The sequence below is a fragment of the Triticum urartu genome, chromosome 2 (assembly GCF_003073215.2).
Source record: "Triticum urartu cultivar G1812 chromosome 2, Tu2.1, whole genome shotgun sequence".
Classification (NCBI taxonomy): domain Eukaryota; kingdom Viridiplantae; phylum Streptophyta; class Magnoliopsida; order Poales; family Poaceae; genus Triticum; species Triticum urartu.
Window position 1 is genome coordinate 736,523,390 of NC_053023.1, and position 10,841 is coordinate 736,534,230.

The following is a 10,841-nucleotide window of genomic DNA, read 5'->3' on the forward strand; positions in this document are numbered from 1 at the left end:
AAGGAGGAGCGTGAGAAGAAGGAAAAGGAGGAGGAGCACAAGAGGAAGGAGGAGAAGGAGAAGGCGTTGGAGGAAAAGAAGAAGAAGGATGAGGAGGATAGGAAGAGGAGGAAGGAGGAGTGGATGAAGATGACGGCGCAGGACAAGCACAAGTACAAAGAGGACGAGAAGAAGCGGAACATGGAGAAGAGGAAGGAGAGGAAGGAGAAGGAGGACGAGGAGAGGAGGAACCAGGCGGAGGAGAGGAGGAACCAGGCGGAGGAGTGGAAAAGGGCTTTTGATTATGAGGAGGAGATGGAATCCACAATGGAGTATCTCAAAAATCGGATGGTTATCGAGCAGGATTTTTTTGATGGCTGTCGTCGCATGTGGGAACATGCTCGGGGCTCCGAGATTGGGCGGTGCGGTGCCTTCGAAGATAAAAGTAAGTAAACATGTGCACTCTGCTTACCTCACTTAACTTATTAGTAATTTGTTTAATCAAGGAAATGGAAGACAAGAGATTTAATTTAGCTGTTCATATATTTGATTTCTAACGGTAAGTGTGCACTTTGCTTTGGTCCTGCAGCCTTATTGAGCCCTATGTTCTTTACACACTACACACCCTGTACCATCCCATCATCTGCTGCGGTCACTGGGAGCACCTTGCAAATCTACTCCTTCAGAATTCTTGAACTAAAAGGCAACTTGAACTGGCCACTCTATGTCTACGGCCTGATCGCTGCTCGAGACACCGTGGACCGCAATCGTAACATTCTCTTCAACCGGTCGATGTTTAAATGTCAACTACTCACCCAAAATGTATGTATTGTATCTAGTTTTCTCTACATTTTCTTTTATTTTATTTGGTTCTTCCTGCTTATTTCATACAAATACATAGCCCATTGCAACTAAGGTTTTATTTTTTTGCGAAACCACTGCAAATTAGGTATAGTGATATGATGCTTTTGCAGGATCCTTTTTTACGCTTGAGCGGTCCCTCTCGTGCAATTGTAGCTCTGGACCCCGTTGACTTTGAAGTTGAACTAAAACTACATGACGGAGTGGGATGGGAGTCCCAAGATAGACCATTGATGAATGTTAGCAACCGTTATGATGGTACTGATCGTACCATTCTCTTCCACAGCTGCTGGTGTACAGCAGAGTTAAGCCTTCAGCGACTTGCTACAACGGTCCAGGCCACTATTGTTGGTGTTCGCGTGGTTGAAGGGGGGTGGCCTTTTAAATATGGAGGTCGAAAAACTTGCTCCCAGTCTGCTGCAGAGGTTATTGAATCCACATCTATGGAAGTTGTGTTGCTGGATTGTCATGGTGAAGGAATGCCTGTTGGACCAAATGGTTACCTTCAGTTGTCAAGGAATGTTGTTTCAGTAGAATTACAAGGAGAATTGAAAGTTGTCATACAAGCTTACTTGGAATCTGGTCGTATTGATGACCACGAGGGTCATGTATACTTCCCTCCCAAACATTGTCAAACAAGTACACTTGAATGCTTCATTAGCGACTTCAAGATGGAGATAACCGTTGCTTGGTCCCGCCTGGTCCGAGACAGAATGGATGTGCTGATAGAGGGGCACATCGGCAAGGAGTAGAGGCTATATGTTTTCAAGGAGTGGTGTCATGTTTTTCCAATTATATCTATTTTATTGTTGTCTTTTCACTAAAATGTTAAGTATTTATATATTGACTAGCTATGTCAGATGTCCAACTGTGTGTGTATCCGTTGTACCTTATTCTATCCAACTGTTGATGTAATGGCTATAACTTATCTGCTCTGTTGTGTGAAGTATCCGGTTTTGATTAATTGTATTTATGTTATTTCAAATGTCCAAATTGCAATACATTTTTTTCCTGACTAGTGCATAATTTCAACTTATGGGCTTGTGTTCGAGTAACCTTTGTTAGAAAATGAAGTGCCAGGATATTATAGACTATGTTTTGTTCGATTTACTCTTGTTGATCACTCTATATTGTTGTTTTTGTTTGTAAGAATTTACATATATCATAAAAATACAGTTGATGAAATAATGTGGTCCTTGTTGTGTTTTCCTCTTATTTGGGCTTGTGTTTAACATTATAATCCAGTGAAATAACATTAAATAATATATTTTTCTAGTTTTCTTTCTGGTTGCCATGGATGCCCATGACATTCTTGAATCATTTGCATCAAGATTGCCTGTTGATAGATGGGGGAGTTGCAACTTCGAAAATCAGCAGGTCAGTTCAGCACTGGGAATGACAAAGTTCAGGTGAAACCCAACTATTTTGGGACTTTTCTCTCTCCATTGGCGATGAAACTAAATGCCTGAATTGCTGATTGCGATCATGACTCATGAAAAAGAAAATTCTATTGAGGCAGCAGTTTGTCTTGAATGTTATTATTTTGTTCATTGATTTAAGTATCTTCTCTTGTATTCATTCCTCGGTCTTCATTTTCATTTTTGTAATCGGTTATTCAGTCCTTATGTATGCATCACTTTTTAGTTTAGTCCTTTTGATCTTTTTCTTTTTTCCTCATTAAATTTTGTTTTGTTACATCTCTCATTCTCCTCATTCAGTTACTGTATTTTTTTTCTCATTCAATTCATTTAGTTATTTCATTATATATATGAGCCATGTCATTCCTCATTCATAATTCTTTGTCCCTATCTTGCTTTCACATATATATAATTACTCCTGTAAGTCAAGGTCCTTCTATGTTTTCCTTCCTTTTACATTCCTTACATTTTTCTTTCTTGCCCATGTCTTCGGATGCCGATTCGTAAAGGAGTGGCCTGTGCATATAGGTGATTGGACAAGGAAGAAGAATCAAGATTGGTCAGGTTTATTAAGCCATTTTCTTGATCCATTGAGTAGAAATCGTCATTTTTTTTGCTAGTTAGTGTGAATGTTCCGAACCTTACTTTTATTATCATGTCCTTTTTTTCTCATTGGATTTAGTGTGTGTTCTTTAGTCACCAATCTCACAGGTATCAGATTTCAGTAATATCTCAAATCTCTCTCTTTCAATGCAGCTTCCAATGTTTTCATCATGTAAGTCTGTATATCCTTATTTTACATTCTTGCCTAAAGTTTTTGTATTCGATGTGTTTGTTTGTCAGCAACAGGATTGAGAAAGATTTCTATGTCTCTACGCCATAAAAGCCGGCCACAAGATTCAGTTTAAAGTGGATGCCCTTAACCAAGTTTTGGATATGTGAACATGAGCTGGCGAGGGGTTTTCAATGGATGCGAGTCACAGGTAACGCAGTGCACTTCTTCTTCAGATGGCCGGCTCTACTTCGAATCCGGATGGTAGAAATTCGCTTCCGAGATTCAACTCCAAACATGGATTCTCTTGCTCATGGATTTTCATGATAATTTAGCGCTTGATTGTCTATATATCATACTTAAGTTTAGTTAATGTCATTTTTTCAAGGTCAGGGCAGTCATGTCTGCTATATATCCAAGACATGTATGATCAGACCATAAACATGCAGTACTTGTGTTCCTTTTCATGTCTCTTCTTTGGTGCCGTACTTTTAGTCCAAGTTCTAGTGAACATTGTGGTTTCTTTTGCCAGACAGGGCCGTCCAGGGGCCTGTGCGAGAAGTGCGACCGCACAGGGCCCCCATATCCCAAGGGCCCCCAACTTTGGGCCGACGTTGTATATTTTTTATTAGGCCATTTAATTTCTTTGCATTGTTTTGGGGCGCCTATGGTCTGGTCTGACCGCTTGAGTGCTCCCTCCCAATGGCGATCGATCGCACGCCCTGAACTCTCTTCCCAACCCTAGGTCAGCTCTCTGCCCCATGACTCGATCTAATCTGCTCAGCGAGGCGTGACGGCAAGAAGCGGGATGGCAGGGGCAGGCAGCAGAATTCGCCCCAAAAATTCAGGTAGAAACCAGTGCCGGCAAGGGCCAATGCCACCAAGAAAAGCAGAAGGCAGCCGGCAGTCAAGCGCCCGAGCTTAGGCCGGATCGATTTGCAGATTAATCAGGTGCGCCCAAGACCAAGTAGATTTAATTTAGGTTATTTTTCTTTTCAATAATTTAATGGCTAACGAGTACATTGTATATGTGCATCAGTTCTTAAGTTAACTAATAAATTGCTATATGTTTATTGCTCAACCGATGTAATCTTTATAGAAGATAGTTGGTGTATTAGATATATTTCATAGAACTGTATGGAATACCAACTATTTAAAGCTAATATGACTTAAATGAAAGTGTCCTTTAGTCATATTAATATTTTAGTTACAAGATTTTTCATATTTTAGGTTATCATTTGCATTTCGCACCGGGGCCCCAATTCTTGGAGACGGCCCTGTTGCCAGCATGCGTTGTGGATTCTTCTCCAGGTTAGTTTGTCTCAGTTTTCAAACCCGTTGTATTTCTTCCTTTCTTTTTGTGTGGCTAGTTTTCCTTTTCAAGTCCTGGGTCAGTTCAGTAGGAAACAAACGAAAACGTACAATGTACCAAGACGGAGGCAAATCATGAATAAATGGGCACATGTCACATCTTCATTGGATTTTTTTTTTGACTTAGGTTAAAATGAAAATCAGTCGACTGTTAATAGACAGTCCCATGTTTGGTACAGTGATTTATAAAGTGTCAAGTTATCTAGAAAAGCTAGAAAAATATTTGAGCACGCTTTGAAAAAGTCTGCTTCTTGAGCTCTAGAACATAAATACTTTTATTTTTATTTTATAAGAACAATAACCAGATGCCAAGGAGAAAGGGTCCACGCACATCAAATTTGACTCACGGCTCGACGACTTTGCTGTCTCACTCAGATGAATATATGACTCAAGGGCAAGGCGATAAGAAGGACATGGATTTTTACTAAATCGCTGCCACTCATCAAGCATGATGTCCAATCGACATGGGCCACCACCGTGTCAGCCATGCAAGTCCTTTATATTCTTTGTCAAAAGTGGCTGCATTCATCACGTTTTGAGGTGGTAATACTAGACTGCAATACTTTTTAGTTGGGCGTCTAACCAACCTGGATGCTAATTAAGATCTCACATTCAGAATTAATATTTTGGGATTCCTTTCTTTCACACACCACGAACTAACAATCACACTGTGTATATAAAGTTCTTCTATTTTTTATGGCAAAGTTCAGAAACCGTGTTAACAAAGTTCTTCGGCTTCAGATAAAATTTCTAGCAAAGTTCTTTAATATTTCTAACAAAGTGCAGACCTACAATCTATAAAGTTCTTCACTGTTTCAAACAAAAATATTTTTCAAATGTATCCAAACCAGATCTTGTTCTAAAGGGCTTGGCACCACGAGTTCAAATATGTAAAAAGTTTAAAAAACACAATTTTGGTTTGAAAGATATGAATCATCTAAATTGTCATAGCAAAATAAAAGGTGATTTAATTAGAAGGGAGAGGGAAGATAAAGTAGGCATGCATGTGTCAGTATGTGCAGCGTGTGTGCAGGGAGAGAGAGAGGAAAGAAACTTGCACATGCAAGGGGCACGCATCCACATGAATAAGCAACGCCAGGGATTCGCGTTGTGCGCGCAAAGAACCATCAGAAACAAACTGAAAGTTGGTGGGAGAAGACAGGAAATGGCGACAGAGAAGGTGTTGAGCGACGACAACTTGCTGGAGGAGATCCTCCTCCGGCTCGACCTCCCCACCTGCCTCGTCCGCGCCTCCCTCGCCTGCTCCCGCTGGCTCTGCGCCGTCTCCCGGCCGGCCTTCCTCCGCCGCTTCCGCAGGCTCCACGCGCCCCGTCTCCTTGGCTTCTACGTCGTCGGCGACGGCGTCCCGCGCCAAGACTTCGTGCCGGTCCCCAGCCCTCCTGAGCTGGCCGCCGTCCTCCGCTGTGCCAGCTCTGGCCTCGACGCCTACCCCGATTTCTCGTTCACCATCGACGACTGCCGCAACGGCCGCCTCCTCGTCGACGGCTACAGAGTCGGCGGCACTCGGGTGGTCAGCCCGCTGCTGCATCGGCAGCACCACCTGGCGCCGGCGCTAGTCCTCCCGCCTCCGCCGCCGGCCAGCCTCGACGGGGTCTCACACGGCTACACCTTCCTCCCGGAGGACGGCGGCGACGGCGCGTCCTACCACCGCGTGGATCTGGAGCACCACGGCCGGCAGGTCTCGGCGCAGTTGTCCGTGCTTGCATCCGGCGCCTCGACGGTCCAGATCGCCAAAGCGGAGCTCCCGGAGCCGCCAGACAGAATCCCCAAACTAACCGTGCTCCTCCGCGGCAAGCTCTACATGGTGACCACGGCCGAATACATCCTCGGGTTAGACTTGGCCGCGGCGAGCTTCTTCGTGGTCCGGCTCCCTGACGGCGTCAGGTACCAGTACTTCGGCAGCATGGTCCTGTCCCGAGGATATGACGACCACGACCACGAAGGTGATCACCTCTACCTTTTCCATGTGGTGGATAGGTTTCAGCTGCAGGTCTGGCGCCGCCGGCCATGGACAACGGTGGCAGATGACGAGGCCCAGTGGGTTCTTGTGCACAGCATCTGTCTGCGCGAGGGGTGCGACCATCTTGTGCAGCAGACGCTCGTAGGTTTCTATGTGGTCGGGGTCGGGGAGAACGCCGAGTTGGCCTTCTTGGAGGAGGATAGTGGCGTCGTCGTCTTGCTGTGGCTAGGGAGCAGGACAGTGGAGAAGGTGTACCAGAGGGACCCGGACAACGATGAACTCATCGTCGTGTATCCATCTACCATCAAGCAAGCAGAGCAAAGTTCAGGAACCTGGGAGAAGCAGAGCAAAGCTGAGCCTAGCTACAGAATGGTTCAGTGATTTTTAGTGACTGGAAGTCACTTGTGATGATGATTCTTGTATGTATTCATGCATAAAAAATATCTGAATTAAAATTCCGAGTTGCACCAGTGAGCTTGTTCTTTAATTAACAGGTTATAAGACGCCACAACTTCTGCAACTGCAAGCAGGGCAATTATTCCCGTATCTTAGTTCACTCAAGGAATACCATGTCAGTTGATAACTTTGTAAATATTCTTCATTAGCAAGGAGTCATTCGGCGCCTCCACCTGTTAAAGAACAAGCTCGCCGGCGGCAATATTCGACCGCACATCGTCAGCGGAATAGAATTCAGAGATCGAAGGCTGCCAATGCGCGTGTGGTGGAATCCTGCCGCTGATATTATGGCTCAGCGACAGATCGATAAAGTTGGGCAAGCCGCCGTTGGAAGATGATATCTCACTGGAAATGCTATCGTTGACTCGTCGTTCATCAGGGCGAGGCTCCATGATTTCTGCGGCAATGTCAGAGAAGCAGAGAAGAGATAAGCCTAGCTTCAGTATGGTTCACTGACTTTTGTACTGGGAATTTTAGTGATTGAAAGTTCACTTGTGATAATGATCACTTTATGTATTCTTATATAAAAATATCTGAATTAGAATGACAGGTGTTTATCATTCGAATTAAAAGTTTACCCATCATCTATGTAAGTAATACATTCTTTTTTATCGAGCTTTATAGTAAATTTTGCCTCATCTTTTTGTTCGGTACATATACTCCATTGCACTGCTTGCTAGAATATTATGTTTGTCTTGCTTGCATTTTTTCTGTTGCTTTCCAATGGCATCAACTGCGGTGTTTATTATACTGCTTAATTATAATGTTCTTCTGTCATTCAGTAATCAACAGATCATTTGTGGGGTTACTAAATGCACAGTTTCTTACAGCTGAAAATAGGAACTTAGCTTGCGGAAGTACCTTTCTACACCCAGGAGCAAATGCTCCTGCTATGAATAGTAAAATTAAAAAACTAGAAAAAATGTTCAAAAAATTCTGAAATTTTTTTGCGACATACTTTCACAAATTTTTGATGTGCATGCAAAATTTCATTGCGAAATCACATTGGTGGAAGGCGTGCCAAAAAAAAATCAGAGCTCCAAAATGCTTTTGTAAGTAACATTTTCAGAGTATCGATTTTGTTTTTTTTACCACGCCTTCCATCAGTGTGATTTTGCGATGAAATTTTGTAGGCACAACAAACATTTGTGAAAGTATGGCACAAAAAAATTTCAGAATTTTTTGAATTGTTTTTGAATTTATTTGATTTTACTGTTCACACTAGGAGCATTTGCTCCTGGGTGTAGAAACTCCACGTCCCTTAGCTTGGTACATGGGCCTAAATTGTTTGTTACAGTTTACCATATACTCTCTCCATCCCAAAATAAGTGTCTCAACTTCAGTATAAAATAAAAATAGAATTCAAACTTCATTTGGGTGTTCTATTATGTTCTTCATTTTTGTTGAAGGTTCGTTGGTTGCTTCCTCATGTCATGGAACTCCACTTCTATTTAAGTTTGTTGAATTTGATGTCAATTTCATGACGGTAGATTCTGTTCTGATACTACTACATTCACTTGCCACTGTCAATGGTTGGATATACATTAAAGGGATGGTGATACTTACTTCCATCCAACCCAAAATAAGTGTCCCTGATTTAGTACAATGTTAATATACAACATTTACTCACAATTCTTCTCGTACATTAATTTGACCACTCTAGCTTGTTAAATACTCTCTCAACTCTAATGGCGTACACTATATGAGACGCCATGTTTTTTAATACTGGAAGCAGTAATCTAAATAACACAATATTAGATCATACTCCCTCTTTAAACAAATATAAGATCGCTTAAATCACTACTCTAGTGATATAAACGATATTATATTTATTTACAAAGGGAGTATATAATAACTATATTTGATAGCGATCCGCCAACTAGTCGCTCGCGGTTGAGGCCTCTTTCTATTTGTAACCTTTCGATATTAATGATGGCAGCAGTTTGCCACACAAGCATAGGTTGTGCACATATGCCGCCCGCATAGCTTGGTGCTTCTGAAAAGTGAAGTTTTCTAGGGGGTGTACCAAAGCAAAGTTCTGCTCCTTAATAGTTAGGACGCCACTGGCTCACAAGCTTTTGCAAGCCGAGAAATAACCTCGAAATGGAGCCTACATGCACTTCAAGCTGCCAGAGAACAAGCTCACCAGTAGTAGGATTCTAGCACACATTGTTGGCACATCGTTAATGGAAAGTGTTAAAAGTGTAGGACCATAGTTGTAACGTGACATTGTAACGTGATTGTATTTGAGTTGAGGTGTAGGTTGTTGGCTAGGATAATCTCTATCTCATGTATAGCTTAGAGTAGAGGACAAGTTAACAACCAACTAACCACCTGCGCCTTATCATGTAATTGCTCTGCCTATATTAACACGAAGGCGTCCCTGCCAGGAGGCAACACGCTTAACCCTAGATTTTGCATGGTCATCAGAGCACTTCTCGAGATCATCCATGGCGACACCTTCAAACTCCTTCCCATCCTCTCCGTTTGTGCACGCCGTCTTCGAGAAGCTCAGCAAGAACAACCAAGCCCTATGGCGGGCGACGGTCCTGTCGGCGATCAGAGGTGCCCGCATGGAGAAGTACCTCGACGTCGATCACCAGGTGCCACCCATGCACCTTGAAGAAGCCACATCCCATGGCAAAAGCAAGACAAAGAAGCCCAACCCGGATTTCCAGACCTGGTACGCTCAAGATCAGCAAGTCTTTTCTTACCTTCTGACAACTCTGCCCTGTGAGATGGCCGTCCAGGTCGCTACTTGTCACACATCGGCGGGGCTCTGGAACACGATTGCAGAGATGCTTGCATCTCACACTCGTGCCCAGACTGTCAACGTGCGCATCACCCTCGCCAATCTGCAGAAGGGGAACTCCTCCATCACCGACTACGTCGGGAAAGTCAAGTCTCTGTGTGATGAACTCATCACAGCAGGGAAGAAGATCGACGACGACGACATCGTCTCTCACATCCTCACTGGCCTGGACGAGGAGTTTGATCCGGTGGTCTCTGCTATGTGCTCCAGAGTGGAGCCGATCACCGTGCCCGAGCTGTTCTCTCAGCTCATCAGCTTCGAGACAAGGATGAAGCTTCGCGGCGGAGTGTCGCAGTCCTCCGCTAACGCTGCCACCAGAGGCCGCGGGCGCGGTGGTGACCGTGGCCGTGGCCGCGGCGGAAACGGCAACAACGGTGGTGACCGTGGTCGCCCCTACATCAAGCCTGGCGGCCGCGGTGGACAAGGAGGAGGCGGCCACTACAACAACAACGGTGGCGGGGGAAACTACAACAACAATGCCCCTGCACCGAGGATCCAGTGCCAGATCTGTGGCAAATTGGGCCATCCAGCGTGGAAGTGCTGGAAGCGCTATGATGAAGCCTACCAAGGAGGAGAAGAGAGGACGGCGAACCTGGCAGCACCTCAGTATGGGGTGGGCACAAACTGGTACCTTGACAGCGGCGCCACCAATCACATCACAGGAGACCTTGAGAAGCTGACTGTCCGCGACCGCTACACTGGGAACGAGCAAATCCACACTGCTGGCGGGTCAGGTATGGCTATAGAACATATTGGCCACTCAGCTATTCATACCCCTGATCCTGATCTTTACCTAAATAATATTCTTCATGTTCTAGAAGCTAGCAAGAGCCTAATCTCTGCTAGGTCTTGCTCTTGACAATGATACACTCTGTGAAATTCACCCTCACTCTTTTCTTGTTAAGGAACGGGGAACGAGGAAGGTTCTTCTTCGAGGCAGGGGTAGATGTGGTCTATACCCCATCAAGCACAAGGGATCCAACGTCAAGAAGCAGATGCTCCTCAGTGCCACCAAGATATCTTCGGATAGATGGCACCGACGTTTAGGTCACCCATCTCCTTTAGTTGTCAGGAGAATTCTTAGCCAAAATAAACTCCCTTGTGCTAGTTTTTCCAGTAGTGATTCTATTTGTGACGCCTGTCAACAGGGAAAAAGTCACCAGTTACCTTATCCAAAATCAATAAGTGAAT

General features: G+C 44.2%; 1 pseudogene; it reads left to right on the forward strand.

Moving 5' to 3' along the window:
* Positions 1-9,774: 9,774 nt before the first annotated feature.
* On the forward strand, positions 9,775-9,913 carry LOC125541932 (annotated as a pseudogene).
* The last annotated feature ends 928 nt before the right edge of the window (positions 9,914-10,841 follow it).